This window comes from Mesoplodon densirostris, chromosome 5, assembly GCF_025265405.1.
Source record: "Mesoplodon densirostris isolate mMesDen1 chromosome 5, mMesDen1 primary haplotype, whole genome shotgun sequence".
Lineage (NCBI taxonomy): Eukaryota > Metazoa > Chordata > Mammalia > Artiodactyla > Ziphiidae > Mesoplodon > Mesoplodon densirostris.
In genome coordinates, this window is record NC_082665.1 from 146,807,275 (window position 1) to 146,825,827 (window position 18,553).

The 18,553-nt window shown below is 47.7% G+C and overlaps 1 protein-coding gene and 1 pseudogene across 1 annotated transcript in view; one reads left to right on the forward strand and one right to left on the reverse strand.

The window, feature by feature from the left end:
• CLSTN2 (calsyntenin 2) overlaps positions 1–18,553 on the reverse strand; it is a 640,464-nt gene that overhangs the window by 541,113 nt on the left and 80,798 nt on the right. The gene's annotated exons all lie outside the window — the stretch shown is intronic.
• On the forward strand, positions 13,693–18,267 carry LOC132491045 (condensin complex subunit 3-like; annotated as a pseudogene).

Below are 18,553 nucleotides of genomic sequence, written 5' to 3' on the forward strand. Positions count from 1 at the left end.
AGCAACTGACAAAGGATTAATCTCCAAAATTTATAAGCAGCTCATGCAGCTCAATAACAAAAAAACAAACAACCCAATCCAAAAATAGACAGAAGACCTAAATAGACATTTCTCCACAGAAGATATACAGACTGCCAACAAACACATGAAAGGATGCTCAACATCTTTACTCATTAGAGAAATGCAAATCAAAACTACAATGAGATATCATCTCACACCAGTCAGAATGGCCATCATCAAAAAATCTAGAAACAATAAATGCTGGAGAGGGTGTGGAAAAAAGGGAACACTCTTGCACTGCTGGTGGGAATGTGAATTGGTACAGCTGCTATGGAGAACGGTATGGAGGTTCCTTAAAAAACTACAAATAGAACTACCATATGACCCAGCAATCCCACTACTAGGCATATACCCTGAGAAAACCATAATTCAAAAAGAGACATGTACCAAAATGTTCATAGCAGCCCTATTTACAATAGCCCGGAGATGGAAACAACCTAAGTGTCCATCATTGGATGAATGGATAAAGAAGATGTGGCACATATATACAATGGAATATTACTCAGCCATAAAAAGAAATGAAATTGAGCTATTTGTAATGAGGTGGATAGACCTAGAGTCTGTCATACAGAGTGAAGTAAGTCAGAAAGAGAAAGACAAATACTGTATGCTAACACATATATATGGAATTTAAGAAAAAAAATGTCATGAAGAATATAGGGGTAAGACAGGAATAAAGACACAGACCTACTAGAGAATGGACTTGAGGATATGGGGAGGGGGAAGGGTAAGCTGTGACAAAGTGAAAGAGCGGCATGGACATATATACACTACCAAACGTAAGGTAGATAGCTAGTGGGAAGCAGCCGCATAGCACAGGGAGATCAGCTCAATGCTTTGTGACCGCCTGGAGGAGTGGGATAGGGAGAGTGGGAGGGAGACGCAAAAGGGAGGGGATATGGGAACATATGTATATGTATAACTGATTAAATTTGTTATAAAGCAAAAAAAAAAAAAAAAGAGGTCTGCCTGTAATGGAATGGAGGAATGGAAACCATTCTGAAAAGTAAAACAAAACACTAGTGGAATGTATGTGCTTGCCAGGACTTCAGAAGATAAATGTTCAGCCACTCATTCACCAGATACTATCCAGCATCTAGTTGGTGTCAAATCCCAGGCCAGGCAGTGGGAAAGAAAACAGGCAAATGAAGCAGTCCCCAGCTTTGCAGAGCTCACAGTTTACTGGGAGAGACAGATTTTAATCCAATAAAAACACAAATCTATAATGACAAGTAGTGATGAATGCCCTGAGACCAAAGAACTGACTACTTTGTGAGCATAGGACAGGGAGCCTGGTCCAGCACTGGTGCTCAGAGCAGGTGCCTTCCAGCTGAGATGTGAAAGATGTAAAAGCAGCATGTGGCACCCACGCAACTGGAGAGGTGAGTTGGGGAGAAGACGCACAAAGCAGAAAAGTGCTGTCTTAAGATGGTACTTCCCAGGGATGAAGAAGAAACAAGCATGACTGGAACCCAGGGAGCTCAGAATGGGGTTGGGAAGGCAGGCAGAGCGTGGTGGATCCTCTCATTTAATCCGCATAACAGCCCTGGGATGCAGGTATTATTATTATCCAAGATGGAGCAATTTCCCACAACTAGTAGGACTTAGAGCTGGGACTCAAACCCCGACTCCAAAGTCCACCCTCAGACCTGGGACTCAAACCCCGACTCCAAAGTCCACCCTCTCACCATGCTCTGTTTCTTCTATGTTCACAGGGCCACTGTGTTGGGAATGACTGGGAGTGGCAGGGTGGGGTTGGAAGACCACCCAAGAGGCTCTCACAGTCATCTGTTTCCTGTCACCCTGTATAGTTCACAAAAAGCTTACAGTACACTGAGGAGAGACATTCCAACTAATGGGCCATCCTAGGTACTTAGTGATTCCCTTGACAAGGTGCCACTGGGATCTCCAAGCCCTCTTCCAGTTTTGGGATGAATCAGAATTCCAAAGGAGGTAGAGTTTTGGTAAAAGTTCCTTAGCTGACATAGGCCATAGGACTAGCTAGCATCCTGGCTGGCCAGAATTTAAAACTCCCTAGGAAAATGTTGTTTTCAGAAAAATTCCAATATGTATGATTAGGCAGAAAACAATATCCTTTGGGTGTCAATCCTCCCTAAACCAGGTAAGGGTAGGCTCCCAGAAATTCCCATAAAAATTCTCCGAAAGGCCACTAAGGGCATAAGAGGGACAAGAAGGCAGCTCCCAAAGCCCATGGTGTTTAGGTAGACTGTGTGTGTGGATAGATTGCTGCTTGCCCAGAATAGGATAACAATGCTTCAGTCAGAACGACCATTGTACACCCACCAGGTACCTGGGCTTTGCTTTATTAATTTACCTAATGGCCACCCTGTGAAGTAGGCATTACAATTCCCACTCTGTGGATGAGAAATGTGTATTTGGATCTAGATTTATTTGACTTCAAGTCTCTCCCCCAGAATAAATGAATTATTGAATGAAGAAGTTGCAGGAAAAAGAGTTGACGGATATCAGTGGATATCAAACTCCGAAAAATTCCCCCTGACCTTCGTCCATGCTTCTCACTCTCTTGGATCTCCAGAAGCTGGAATTCCAGCTGAAGGAGAAGTTCTGATAAAGGAGAGGAAGGCAGGGCAGGCTCCCCTAAATCTGCAAGCACCCTGGGGTCAGCATTTGCAGGCACACTACCCACGTGGAATGCCTTATGGCAGGAAGGAGATCATTCCCAAGGAAACAGCACAGAGTACCTCTGCAGAGAGGACAAGCCCCATTTCAAATTTTGATTCCAATTTGGCATTCGAGACTCTTGTGGCCTCTGGGATTTTTATTTCCTCTTTCTCTGACAGGATGGTGACATCCCGATTCTAGGTTAATGACTAAAATATGAGAATTCTCATTAGATTCTCCCCCATAGTACCTCCCTCTCCCCTACTGCTAAAGACAACTTCTATAAAAATCATTTGCTCCTTTCCATACTGCATAGACTTGGATTTAAGCATTAATTCAGTCGCCTCAGGCTGTCACCAAGAAAATTACTTATTAATTTCTATGCACTGCAAAGCCATCTCTAAAACAAATAGAGTTGACTTGAGATTATCAGCGTTAACCTCCATGTCCTGGCTTTGTACTTTCTGTCAGAGTCTCGAAATGTTTCAAATATAGCATCATACACATTTGATCACATTTACAAAATGCAAATTTACTCAACATTAATTGAAAATGTCCATCGGTGAGGTCTTGAAAGTTTGCACCCCTTCAAGCTATTAAAAGGCTAATGAGAGACATTTTCTCCCATATATTATGATACAACTAATTATTTCCACCTCCTCCTGTCTAAAAAAAAAAAAAAAAAAGACTCAGCAGATTAATAGGCTGTAACCTTTTGATCTTCAGCCCTTTAAGAATATGAAGAGTGCTATGGACCCTCTCCCTAGTAAAACCCAGCGTTTCACCCAGTTATGCACACACAAAAAAGTAATTTTGCACAGACATAAAACAGCATTTCAGTTATTTCCTGGCTCACCTAAGATCCCGGGAACCCTGAAGAATGTTCTGCCTCTCTTCTTCTTTCAGTCTACTCAACTGTTTATTAAACCGATGGCTGCCCGTTTCATTAGTAGTGTCTGTGCTGAGTGAAGGACGCTTGCAGAATGATAAGCGGTATTCGTGTTTATTTCTCTGCTCCCACACTAAATTATCAGGTGTTTTGCATGCACTTTAAGAATGTGCTCATGGCCTCTGGAGAAGACAGATAAATGCACCATTGGAATGGGGCGGGGGATGTCATGCCTGGCACCCCAGGGAAGTTACAGCAGAAGGGGAAAGCTCTTCTCCGAAGCCTAGCAGCTAGCCCAAGGTGAGTGTTCAATAAAGCTGCTCTGGGGACTTCCCTGGCGGTCCAGTGGTTGAAACTCCACGCTTCCACTGCAGGGGGTGTGGGTTCGATCTCTGGTGGGGGAACTAAGATCCTGCATGCCGTGTGGAAAGGCCAAAAAGTTATAAATAAATAAATAAATAATAAAAAATAAAGCTGCTTTGGTTATCATTGTGAAGTCATTACCTTTGAGAACCTGGTCCTTGATGCAGTTAGGTGGACCCTGCCACCATGCTATGTCCCTTTGGTCCACACAGGAGGTCTGCGCAGCCTCAGTGTTCTCTTAAGCTGCGTCCCAGAGCATATCATAATTTTTTCTATACTATCTACTATGTGCAAGGCCTCCTATTTCTTTTCTAATATTGAAACAACTCTCTAAAGTAGGGGTCATGATTCCAATTTTACAAATAAAGAAACCGAGGCTCAGAGAGGTGAAGGGACTCATGCTGGCTTACTGGCTGATAAGTGTTGAAGCCGGATTCCACTGGACCCATCTGACTCCAGTGTCTTCGCTCTCTGTCAAGGGCCAGGCTGTCTCTCTCATCTCTACAGCGCTTTTCACTTTGCTTACACACCAACTCATTTCTCGAAAACAAACCCAGAGGAGTATTTTGTTACCTTCGATTTGGTAAATGGGGAATTTGAGGGGCAAGGAGACCAAGCAACTTGCCCAAGGTCATGCAGATGGCAAAGAGTGGATGCAGGGCTGGAAGCCAGGTCCTGGGTCCTGGGCCACTGCCGACTCTGCACCATGCCTGATGCCCGGCTGACTGGAAGGCGTGCCCACACTTCTGCCACCCTGTACCCGCTGTGGACCACCCAGAAATGGTACTTACTGGCTCTGGAACCTAGGCTTGGTGGGGGCAAAGACAGAGCAGGAGAATAAGAATAAATTTGAGGCAGACTCATAAAAAGTCTACATGGGAAATATATTTTTAACAAATTAATTTTTCCCCTGAGTATATTTATGAGCCTGTTCTCCCCAGCAAGCCTGTTCATTTTGCACAGACATAATTTTCAGGACAAGCCCTGTGCAATATGTCCAGGGACAGCACCCTCCTTTTGTCTGCGGTAGGGGGACAAGGAGGTCAAAGGGTCCTCCCACTTATTTGTGCTTTGCTCTGGGCCCAGAGCAGTGTGCCCCAGTATCCCCTAGGCTAGAGACTGCCTGGACAGCTGAGGGGTTTGAAGGTCCTGGAGTCGAACCTCCCCATTTTACAGAGGGGTCCTGAGGTCCAGAAAGAGGAGGGACTTACCTAAGGTCCCCAGTCCATTGTGCAGTGGCTGCAGGCACAGGCGGTGGAGCCAGACTCTGCCTGACTTGAATGCCGGCTCTGTCACTCACTCACCATGTGGCTTTGGATGGATAATTCAGTCTGAGCACAGAATTACTGGAAGACATAGGAATCTTCCCCAGCACATCTCAAATCATGTAAGCTGCCAGCCACCTGATGTCTTCCCCAGGTCAGCTTTGGATGACACCACCCCGTTTCACTGTAGCAGCAGAGACCCAGCTCTAACAAACAGCTTCTGAGTGTCCTCTCCATTACACCAAGTTCCAACTCACGTGTGCCCTCCTTGCTGTCAAGAGATGCCTGGAATAAGGAAACTATACAAATAGCCCTTGATCTTCAAACCCATTCACTTAGATGCTTCTCCCAAATAGAGAAGCCCAGAATCAATTTGGTGCCTGAAAGTTGAGAGCAAAGCATCAAGACTTTGGATAGCAAGGGATACCTGCTCTATCTCAAAACATTTATCCAAATGATTAATCTCCTCCCTTGGGACAGCAAGAGTTGCGGTAGTAAGGATGCCTCCCCGGGACCCTTCTGGGTGGCCGCCAGGACACGGACAGTCCACACCTCAACCACTCCGGGGATATGGTGGTTACGTTCCCCCAACCTGTTGACAACCGTTAAGTCACTCCTCATTAGCAAATAGCCAAGAATGACCAAACAAGGCTCTGCCCATCTTCCTAGTCCAAGAATGTCTTCCCTCCATGTGCCACGTGTAAAAATTGGTTTGATTTATCGCAAAATGAAACAGAGGCAAAGCATGACCACATCCCACCCCCAGTGGCTTCTTAAGAATACCAGTCCTCTATCTGGATGTATTTGAGGCCCTTAAAAAAACATCAGGCGTAGCTGTTGAGGTCTTTGGTGGAAGGGCATCCTAGCCTTTTGACATGGCGCTGTCATGATGTTCCAAGATGAATAAAAGCTAGAAGAGGCAGTGTCAAGCTGACGTCTCCTCAACAGAAGGCTGACATGAAAAAGGAAGGACACGTGCCCACCATTCAACCAGGGCTCCTCTTTCTTCAGTCTAATTTATGCCACAGAGCGCTTACCCTCTTTCTCTGGCTGTAATATCATGTGCCACCAAGGGGACGTCAAGGCGGAAGATGCCATTTATCTGCCATGTGGGGTCCTTAGAGAAAATATTGTTGGGCATACATTTTTAATGAACAATTCCAAAAGTGCATTCAGGAGTTTAGATTTCAGTTCCATCATCTCCAGTGAGGGGACAAGACCATTTTTCTCGTAAAAAGACTGAAGAGGGGTAGGAAAGAACATTGGGTGTCAGGTACCTGACTAGTCCTGTGTCCTCCCACCCTGGGGCTGTTTCCTCAATGGGATAATGTGGGGTACAAGTTCTCCACTGCCCCTCAGCCCCATGTTCTCTGAGTCTTCCACCTGTCTGGTGAGAGGAGGCCTCCCGTACGCATCAGAATACGGGGAAAATGGAGGCTGCAAGTGTGACCCGCACTCCCCACTTCTTTCCACTTCTTAGCTCCCTGATGAAACAGTTCAGCAACACCCAGCTTTAAAGAGTCAGTATCAGGGGGGCTTCCCTGGTGGCGCAGTGGTTGGGAGTCCGCCTGCCGATGAAGGGGACACGGGTTCGTGCCCCGGTCCGGGAAGATCCCACATGCCGCCAAGTGGCTGGGCCCGTGAGCCATGGCCACTGAGCCTGCACGTCCGGAGCCTGTGCTCCACAACGGGAGAGGCCACAACAGTGAGAGACCCGCCTACCACAAAAAAAAAAAAAAAAAAAAAAAAGAGTCAGTATCAGGGAGCAATGCAAATCAAAACTACAATGAGGTCTCACCTCACACCAGTTAGAATGGCCAACATCAAAAAGCTATAGACAAGAAATGCTGGAGATGGTGTGGAGGAAAGGGAACCCTCCTACACTATTGGTGGGAATGTAAATTGGTACAGCCACTATGGAGAACAGTATGAAGATTCCTTAAAAAACTAAAAACAGAGCTACCATATGATCCAGCAATACCACTCCTGGGCATATATCCGGAGAAAACCATAATTCGGAAGGATATATGCACCCCAATGTTCACTGAAGCACAATTTACAATAGCCAGGACATGGAAGCAGCCTAAATGTCCATCCACAGAGGAATGGATAAAGAAGATGTAGTACATATATACAATGGAATATTACTCAGCCATAAAAAAAGAACAAAATGGGCCTCCCTGGTGGCGCAAGTGGTTGAGAGTCCGCCTGCCGATGCAGGGGATACGGGTTCGTGCCCCGGTCTGGGAGGATCCCATGTGCCGCGGAGCGGCTGGGCCCGTGAGCCATGGCCGCTGAGCCTGCGCGTCTGAAGCCTGCGCGTCCGGAGCCTGTGCTCCGCAACGGGGGAGGCCACAACAGTGAGAGGCCCGCATACCGAAAAAAAAAAAAAAAAAAAAAAAAGAACAAAATAATGTCATTCACAGCGACATGGACGGGCCTAGAGATTGTCATAGTGAGTGAAATAAGTCTGACAGAGAAAGACAAAATGTCAGATGATATCGCTTATATATGGAACCTAAAAAAATGGTACAAATGAACCTATTTACAAAACAGAAATTGAGTCACAGATGTAGAAAACAAACTTATGGTTACCAGGGGGGGAAAAGGGGGGAGGGATAAATTGGGAGATTGGGACTGACATATACACACTGTTATATATATAAAATAGATAACTAATAAGAACCTACTGTATAGCACAGGGAGCTCTATTCGGTGCTCTGTAGTGACCTATATGGGAATGGAGTCTAGAAGAGAGTGGATATGTGGATAGGTATGGCTGATTCCCTTTGCTGTGCAGCAGAAACTAATACAACATTGTAAATCAACTATACTCCGATTAAAAAATTAATTTAAAAAAACCCAAACAAACGAACAAAACAAAGAGAGTCAGTATCAGGGAAAGAAGAAAGAGCAGGGGCTCTGTGGGCAGCCATCCTGGGGCTTGGATTCTACCTCTAACCAGAGGTCTAACACTGGGGAAGTGAGCTAACTCTTCATGTCCATCCCTATAATGGGTATACTATTATCTACTTCACAAGAGGATGAGGTGGCAGGGGGTAGGTCAAGCAGCTAGTATGTGCCTGGCACTTCGCAAGCCCTCCAGACAGGAAAGGGTGACTTTGCATCCCGCTGCTGCCCCCGCTCTGCGGTTTTTGCCAGCACACAGCTCCTGACAATTCTCCGCGCTGCCGCGTGCCGTGATGGACAGTGTGCTTCATCACTGAACCAAACACCAGAAAATGCAGAGCCAGGGTGAAATGCTAAGAGAACCAGCCGAAGCTCTGACCTCTCAGAAATAGCCTTGGCTTCTCTGAACGTGGCCTTCGGGAACTCTTTCCGCTGTATTCTGGCAACGTTGAAATTCACTGAGGTCTCCAACCTGAGTCTTTGGAGATCTCAGTGTTAGACTGACCAAGGTGATGCAGAGAGATCAGGAGGTGGGGAGCAGAAATAAGGAGGAATCTTAGAAGAATCAAACGGTAGTGATCCCAGCACCAGAGATGAAAATAACACAAACGCGAAAGCTCTGGGGGAAATTTAATTTCAAAATTTACAATATTTAGACATCTGAAATATAGCACGTCTCATCTCTGTGTTTTTCATGTGTGCATTTCTTACATGCAGATATTCCCCAAGCCCACATTCCCTAGCGAGTTCTTAATTCATTGAGTCAGATAGTTTGGGGAAGAGTATTCTAAAGGCTTGGCAATGCTTTTACGAGGATGACTTCAAATTTCAAACAATAAAGTTAAAAGTCAACATGTGGGGCACAGGCCTTGCACGCGTGGGCCTGACATCCTCATCGGTGTTCTGTTTTCCCCCAGGATCCTTTACAGATCTAAATTCAACTGTGAATGCTAAGGACACACGCATTACCATATGGACACCAGACTCTGAATCACAAAACTCATTATTTCTGCCATACTTAAAATGTAAAAAGTCAGGGAAAAAAACAACAAAGGACAGAATTCATTTCTCTTCAAAAATTGTTTCCTTCCTCCATGTACTGCAAACCACCTCCATTCTCACTCCAGACAGAGGGAGAGAAACCTCTAGAAAGCCTGAGAGAATGTACTGGAATCTCAGAATGAGAATGTCCCAGATCCTGGGAGTTTGGGGAAGAGGCGGAGAAAAGAGGAGATGGAAACGATTTTAAGACGAAACAGCATGAATATGGAAGTGACCCACTGAACCCATCACACAGTTTCAGAAGGAAGACCTCGGCTTCCTGCACAGCCTGCCCCATACAAGTCAGTGGAGCTTTTTAAATGTAATCCAGAAGCTCCACCACTCACTCTGCACGGGCCATGCTCTTCATAGCCGTAGCTTCTGGGATGGCTAATTCTGTGTGTCAGCTTGACTGGACCCCAGGGTGCCCAGAGAGCTGGCAAAACCTTATTTCTGAGTGTGTCTAGGAAGGTGTGTCCAGATGAAATTCACCTTGAATCAGTGGACTGAGAAGCCATTTGCCCACCGGTGCCAGTGGGCATCGTTCACTCCGCTGAGGGCCTGAATAGAACAAACAAGGCAGAGGAAAGCGGGATTTGTCTCTTCCTGCCTGGTTGCCTGAGCTAGGACAGAGATCTTCTGCTCTCTGAGCTCCAGATTCGCAGGCCTTCGGACTCAGAGTCAATTACACCCCCGGCTTGTCCTGGGTCCCCAGCTTGCAAACAGCAGATTGTGAGACTTCTCAGCCGCCATATTTGTATGAGCCAACTTCTCAAAACAAATCTCTGTGTGTGTGTGTGTGTGTGTGTCTGTGTGTCTGTGTGTGTGTGTGTACACACATCCTATTGGCTCTGTTTCTCTGGAGACCCCTGACTACTACAGCTTCTGAGACAGAAAACCCAATTTGGAACATTCTCATTTTCTCAAACTCTACCCCCTTGGCTAAATCCCCACACTCCATATGCCCTCTTCAAAGAGGCAGATCCAGGAGCAACCCCTCTCTGCCTGTTGAGATTCTGGGGCTGCAGGAACAAATCGTCACACACTGGGTGGCCTAGAAACTTCTCTCACTGTTTTAGATGCCAGAAACCCAAAATCAAGATTCGTCAGGGCCATGTCCCTTCTGAAGGCACTAGGGAAGGGCCGTTCCTTGCCTCTTCCTGCTTCTGGGGGCCCCTGGCCTTCTCGGCTTGGAGCTGCATCCCCTGCATCTCTGCGTCCTCTCCTCTTTTGATAAAGATGCCAGTGGTTGGATTTAGGCCCCAATGTAACACAGTAGAACCTCATCTTAACCAGTTACACCTGCAAAGATCCCATTTCCAAATAAGGCCACCTTCTGAGGTTCTGTGGACACCAGTCAACCCACTACTACGTCTAAGGCAAAGCTGTCTCTCCGGCTCCTGCACCCGGCCCGCCGAGTCACGTGGGCTCTGACGAAGCCTCTGGGCTGACAACTGCAGGAGAAGGACCGACACTTATTTTTCCTCGTTCTCCTGAAATACACAGCTGAAGGGGAAGCCTCATCACCAGCCCCAAATCTACCCTGTGATGCCATTGGCAATAATCCCCAGAGCTCCGTTCAGGGCGGGGTGGGGGGAGGTTATCCCCCCAGGCGCTGCGTGATGAGGCTCCCAAGGTCACTGTCCCACCTCTGGCTCAGGAACCTGGGCTCTCAACCAGGAGGCAGGGAGGTGCCCCAGGCATGGGCAGTGTGGAGTGGGGACGCCTCTGAGATGGGGGTCTCCCCTCCCCTCTGTGGGCCCCTGGTACCCATCTGTAAGAAGAAGAGCCAGCTCTGGGTCCCAGACGTTCCTGGCAGGGGACAGTGAGCGAACAGAGACAGGAGGGCCTCGGGGACAGAGGTCTCACACTGAGCCCACCCAGACCCAGAGTGTCACTTTGCAGTGGGTGGCTCAGGGCCCTGAGGGGTCGGAACTTCGACTCCAGCCACTCCACACCCCCATTCTGGTGACCAATCCAACAAGAAACAAGCGGCACTTCCATTCCCCAAGCCCCATAACACTCTGTGACACGGAGAGGAAGCAGAGGAAAGATGGCCCTTTAATGGGGAGGCAAATTTTTTTGTCTGTTTAGTTTTTTCTGCTTTCTGAGCCTTGGGACACATTTTGCACATACAAACCCCGCACAGGACATAAAAGGCGCGGTGATGTATTTGCAAGCACTTCCATATACTATTTATTTTACCTACTGAAATATCATTTCTGTCTGCGAAAGGTATTGGGTATGGTCAGCTTTTATGCTCTCGGCACCTTCCCCCGCTAACAAAACCCTTCCCTATAAATCTGCGGTCCACAGCCGGACTTCAGAAAACACTTTAATAGTTCCCCACTCCAATACTTTTCCATAGCAATATATCCCCATGTCAAAAATACTGAAGTGCTGAGGCTTGAATTCATTCAAGAGAGCTCATCAACACCCCTCCAGTGGGATGAGGGACTCCATCTCCTCCCAGCCCCCTGGGGGGATGCAGGGGGTGAGGGGAGATGCTGCAGAAGAGGTAGACCTGCAAACACCACCCATCACTCCCCCTCTGGGAAGCAGGATGGGGCCACCTGGAGGGGGAGGGGTGCCCTTCACTACTATCAACAACAGCCATGGTCACTGTCCTCAATCCCATGTAACTCCACGCAGGGTACCTCCTCCGTTCCCATGAGCGCCCAGCCCTGAGCCATCCAGCATTTCCTTGCATGACCTGTGAGCTGCTTCCACACCCATCCCACACTCAACTCTATCCTTACCCCGATAAAGCAAACCCAACCTCAGGTAGGACACCCAGCAAGACGGCTATGACTGAAGATCTCAGAGGGGGCCGCATCATACATCGTACCGAACACATCATTTAAATCTTCCTCGGACATCTCTTCGGCCTCATTGCTCTCTCCTCCTTCTCCAGCTTTGCTCATGAAGAATGATTTAACCCCTCCTCGACATCCCCCACCAACACCCATTGGGAAGCAGTGGGAGATTAGAAATAACCATCTGGAATATTAAGGATAACAAAACCCTTATATAGCTGTGCTCTTTGTTTGTTTTCACCTCTGATGGGGAAGCTGATGAAGCTGTGACCTTGCTGCAGTCACACAGCCAGAGAAGGCACAGGGTCAGGAGCCAGACCGTCACCTCCGTCTTACAAAGTAAACACCTGGAAAAAAGTGAATCCTCTTTCTGCACGCCCACCATTTTTGTGAGTGTATATTAAGGCCTACCACTGGGTGGACACGGATTTAGTTTGGGTAAGCATCCCCATGAATAAAATTTTGCTCACCAAAAATTTGAATGTACCCAAGATAGTAAATGGAAACAAAACTACTTGGGGAACAACATCGGGGTCACTTTCAAAGTTCCTGTTTACTGACAAATAATATGTAGCTGAAGGGAAAGAATTTGAGAAACAGCAATGTTCCTGACCAGGGAGATCCTAGACAGGGGACCAACCCTGTGTGGTCCTTAATTTCTCATCTGCCAAATGCAAGCAGTTGACTATGGTTCCAGCTTAATTTCCTTAGTGTAGTTCAAATAATTTTGTAAGTGATCATTAAGGTTTACTCTAAAGGGCCAAATCCCTGGCATTGGGTATATTCGTTTAACAAAAATGGCAACTATTATTTATTGAGCAGCAGATGCTTTATATGTAGCATCTTGAGACTGAAAACAATCCCGCAAGATAAGGGTTATCATCTCCATTTTACAGATGACAAAACTGAGGCTCAGAAACCCAAGTAACTGCCTCGAGGCCACAGAGCCGAGATTTGGGTCTGTGTCATCTCTACATGCAAAGTTTGTGCCTCCTTTACCCGCAGTATCACCATGAGACTGAAAACGAATAGTCCTATAGGGAGGAGAAGCCATCACACAGACCCAGCTGTGTGAGGTGTGGGTAAGATCCAGGCCCGACTGCTGCCTGAACCACAGGGTAACTGCTAGTGACCAAATGTCCACTGGGGCCAGGCCAAGGCTGCCAGAGGGCTGCAGAAAAGTCCCTTAACCCCTCAGTGATCTCCAGGGAAAAGAAAACCTTGCTTCACGGGTAAAAGGACACGCAGCTGAGGTGGGCCCTGCCTGCGGCTCAGTCCAGGTCTCCCTGGGGGAGGACGGCACACTCCCCCAGGCTGCCCACATGTGTGAGGGACAGACACAGGGGAAGACAAAGCGTGGGCACCGGGGCAGGGGTTGCCCTGTGCCATGGGATGCGCACATGTGGAACACTGCCACCTCCATGCTCAGACTTGACATGTCTTATTAGTAAATAGCCACAAAGTGTAATGAGCGCTAATGCTGCATCAGGAAGTATGCTAAGAGCTTTACATGAACTCCCTCATTGAATCCTCACCTTCTACACAGTAGGTATCCATACTTATCCCCATTTTGCAGATGAGGAAACTGAGACCCAGATTGGCTATACTCTACATTGAGTGGAGCTGGGGTTCAAACACAGGCAGTGGGACTTCAGAGGCTGAGAGCTTAACTTCTGCTGATGGTCCCCAACCCCCGTGGTCCTCCATGGGACCTTCCATGCTGCTGTGGATCAGGGAGGAGGGCAGCACCGAGTCCTGGAGCAGGAACCAGAACCCCAGGTCTGGGGCCAGGTGGAGGCCACACCCAGGCTCAGCGATTCCAGCCTGAGCTCTCTTCCCTTGAGACCAGACTCCTGCCAAGAAGCAGTGCCTGAGAAGAGCAGGGTAGGGGCGGTAGTGGTGAGACACACAGCGTCCAGTGAGAGCTGCCTGGTAAACAAGGAGTCAGAGCTCCGAGTTCCCCTGGGGCGCCCACCACCATGAAGTTGCCCTGGCGCCCAGCTTGAGCAGCTCCCAGGGCAGCAGATTCAGCTCACGTCACTGAAAGCTGTACCAGTGTCTCCTCTGCCTTGTGAAGCCAGGACTGGGATGCTGGGTGCAGGACAGACCCCTCCACAGAGCTGACCTGTGCAGAGGTGCTGCATGCGGGCCCAGGACCTGCTGAGGGAATGGGGGCTTGAGGTGCTCCTAGTTGGGGAGGCCAATCCTCAGCGTGTCAGGGACACAGAGCAGCTCCACCCTCGGAGGACCTTCCAGTCTGCTCTTCGTATTACAAATGGGGACCCAGCCTCAGAGAAAGCAAGGGCTGGTCCAGGGCCAAATGGCAATTTTTCTTTCAGACTCAAGGAAACAATGCCAAGTTTCCTCTGTTTGAGAGAGTTCTACCTGCTCTCTTCAATGCATTTGCATTTCAGGAACAGAACCAGTCCTAAGCCTTGCTCTGGGTCCTCATTCCAAATTGTCAGGGTTCTCCCCAGCCTCCTCACCACCCCCTGATTCCCTGCTTTGGCCATATTGAGGTAGAAACTGAAGACACAGATAACGGGCCCCTGGGCTTCTCCATCATTCCCAGTAGGAATAAATCATTTTTGTGGGATCTGTTTGTGCACCATCTCTCCCACCACTGAGTTACTCCAGAAAGGCCAGGGTGGGTCTGCCATAGTCACCGGTGGACCCCCAATGCCTAGCAGAGATGGCACACAGTAGGCATCCACTAAATAGATTTTGAATAAAAGAAGACATTTTCACAACCATACCAGAAATTTATCTCACAAACTGGTGGTTCTTCAAGAGACCCCTTCTGAGATTGTGTATTTCTCCCAGTGACTCTCAGCACAGTCTGGAATTCCTCTTAGGGACCAATTTCCTGGGCCACCGCTCCCCCGATTCATGCCACCAGCGTCACAAGCCTGGACAACAGCACCAGTAACTCTCTGTGAGGTTCCCCTCCCTGAAGGAAACTTCTACCTGCAGGACAATCTCTCCTCTTGCTGTCCTGGGCCTGGTTCCCTTCCCCTGGGGGTGAGATCTGTTCAATTCTGTGCCTGCTCAGTGAGCCATTGATTTTGGGCAAGTGCTGGTGTCCAGGGACCAAGATGGGATGACCAGCATGCCAGGAGGGAGGGGCCTCCCAGGACACACATCTCCCAGTGAAGGGCAGAGGTCACCGTAGAAGGCTGAATCTTTTTACTCCCAATCCTGCATCACCTTCCTCATCTACTCAGCACCTTTCCTATATTGGAGGTGTCATGATGGGCTCTTAAGGGCACAAACTCTGGGAAGGGTCCATGCAATAGAAAGAGGGCTCTTCATTTCATATGTCTTGTTCAGAGGGTCCACATCTGTGCCTGTCTGCAGAGGTCCATGACCTAGCTCCCATGGGGCCAAGCATCACATTAACAACAAAATCATCTAATATTCCAGAAGTCACACCTGCATTTGCCTTATTTTACAAGCGTCTGGCACTGTTAGGTAACACCTACCTGCCTCCACCACTTCCATCCCATTCTCTACTCAGCAACACCACGTGTCCTTCTGCAATGTCACTCTCCTGCTTAAGCCCCTCAGCACTCCCCGTAACCTCCAGGCTGAATGTCAAGGAGTACCCTTACCAAACAGCCCTTGCCCAATTCACTGTCAGCCTCACCCCCTGACACCCTGTGTCTCCTACTGTCCATTTCAGCCTCAGAACAGCTGCACTTGCCATGCCACCACACCGTCTGGGCCTCTGCACACACAGCTCCCCTGGTTCTCTGCTCACCTGGCACCTCTCCTGGGTCACCTGCCTCCATCTCCAGGTAGGGCTCATCTCTCTTTCTTGTGGAGCTGCACATCACACATGGATCTGTCCTGGCACCTACTTGTGACACTGTGTTGACTCTGCCTGTCTCTCTGTCCCTCCCGACTGTCAGTCCTCTACAGGGGCAGCCTGCACCCCATTCAGCTCTGATGCAACCAGAAGGGCCAGGGCCCGAGGACAACCTGAGCTTCACAAACATGTGGGGCTTTGTAATATCTATAAAAGGCACAAGAAATCCTGTCACATTTCTTTGATTATGCTTCTTGACTTGCCCACGTTCAATCACTTGATTTATTAAAAAATCTTACTTAGAAATGACTCTGAGGGACTTCTCTGGCTGTCCAGTGGTTAAGACTCTGCACTTCCACTGCAGGGGGCACGGTTTCGATCCCTAGTTGGGGAACTAAGATCCTGCATGCTGTGGGACGCCAAAATATGAGAGCTGACTCTGAGCCTTTTTGCTGAGAGATCACACAAGGACCATTACATCAGTTCAGGGGGAGCAACCCAACTACCCACAAAAGCTGATCAGCCCATTGAGGTCTCCCCCACCCTTACTTGTATTTGTACAGCTAAGGAGCTGGATAGGACTGCAAGCAGCAGGGCAGAGGAGCCCCCCTAGGAGGATGGCCTGGAGAACAGCAGGCCATGTGGACACAGTCAGGCAGACCAAGGAGCCAAAGCATTATTAAGGTAGGAGGTGCCTCTCACCTGCACTGGGATGGCTCAGGCCTCTGCAGCCTGTGCTTCTCCCCCCCTCACCCAGTAGGCTGCCTGGCTCCTTCTAGAGTCACCTGGTTAAGTGAGGGGCCTCCAGCACCCCTATGCTTCTCTTATCTCAGGCATCCAGGCTGCACCCCAGGCACAGGCTCTGCCCCATTCCCACTGCCTCCAAGGGAGCCTCTACCCTGGAGTGGACCTGGAGTTCCCGGTATAATCTTCCACTTTCACCCATCAAGACAACTTGGCATGCACCATGTTCTCTCGGCATCTCTCCAGGCTACTTGTCTTTGGAAGTGCAGGGCCCAGGTCCCAGCTCTGCTCACTGCCAGGCTAGGTGCACTGCACTCTCACTCTGATTCTGTGCTTCTCCCCCAGAAGTGTGTTGGATGGCTTTTTTCTTTTCTTTTTTTTTAAATTTTTCTTTTATACTTGCATATAGTTGATTAACAATGTTGTGTTAGTTTCAGGTGTACAGCAAAGTGAGTCAGTTATACATATATATGTATCAATATGTTTTCAAATTCTTTTCCCCTTTAGGTTATTACAGAATATTGAGCAGAGTTCCTTGTGCTATACAGTAGGTCCTTGTTGGTTATCTGTTTAAATATAGTAGTGTGTATATGTCAATCCCAAACTCCCAATCTATCCCTCCCCCCAACCCTTCCCCCCTGGTAACCATAAGTTCATTCTCTAAGTCTGTGAGTCTGATACAAATGAATTTATTTACAAAACAGAAACAGACTCACAGACTTAGAGAATGAGCCTTTTTTCATGGTTAACCTTCAATGGCTCCACACTGTAATCTGAACTAATGTATTAACAAGGGAGAATGGCTCCATTCTGGACATGAATGGGGGGTCTTCTTGCCTTAAATCCCTAAGAAATGCACCCCTTATGGTTAGAATAGCTGGTACCATGTTTGGACCCATAAAAAGAGGGGACTTCATGGCACACCCTCAAATCATCCCAGAGTAGTTCCATGGACTCCCTTAGTGCTCCTGGAACATGAATTAAAAACTAGCAGTAGGATTCTTTCTTGTCTTGTCTTGCTATGATACAATCCTTGTGACTGAAGACGATGTTCAACTTCGACATTGCCTAGGCGTGTTCTTCCCAATGTTTGCTTATGCAAGCAGGACTAACCAGGAATGTTTTGAAGAAGCCTTTTCTTCCAACTCTACAAACACTGGCCAATGCCCCTGCATCTTCTCCTTTAGCTGAAATAGACATCACTAATGTTGCTGAGTTACCTGTAGATTTGACAAGACCAAGTGGATTAAATCCTCAGACCAAGAATTCCCAAGATTATCAGGCCTTAACAGTTCATGACAATCTGGCTATAAAAATCTGCAGTGAGATCCTAACATGTCCATATTCACCAGAAATTCGGGTCTATACAAAAGCCTTGAGTTCTTTAGAACTCAGGAGCAGTCTTGCTAAAGATCTTCTAGTTCTATGGAATGAGATTCTGGAGGAAGTCTAAGATAGAACGTGTCTGAGAGCTTTGGAGAAAATCAAGGTTCAGTTAGAAAAAGGAAATAAAGAACATGGTGACCAAGTTGTAATGGCACAGGATGACAACACAACTACAACTGTTTTTCAAAGTGAAGATGAAAAGAATAAAGAAGTATATATAAATCCTGTCAAGGCTGTAAAAGCATCCTGAACGCAATCCACTCAGCAAGACGAGCCACGACAGCAGCACTAGAAAAAAGTAAACTTAACCTTGCACAATTTCTCAGCGAAGATAAAAATTAGGAGAAGACATGATGGAGGTGGAGTCCTTTGAAAAATGTCCTTTAAAATTATGTTCAGTTCTTTGCTTTAATAAAGTTACCCTTGTATGAAAAAAAAAAAAAAAACTAGCCCCAACATACAGAGCCACACTCATGTACACACAGCCCACCCAGCCCCTATTAGAACATCAGGTACACACCCCTGATGGGGAATTTTCTAACAGAACAGGGCTTGCAGGTGTATCAGAGCTAAGTGTAGAGTGAAACAAGCCTGGCTCCTGACAAGGTTGTGGGTAAACCGCATCACT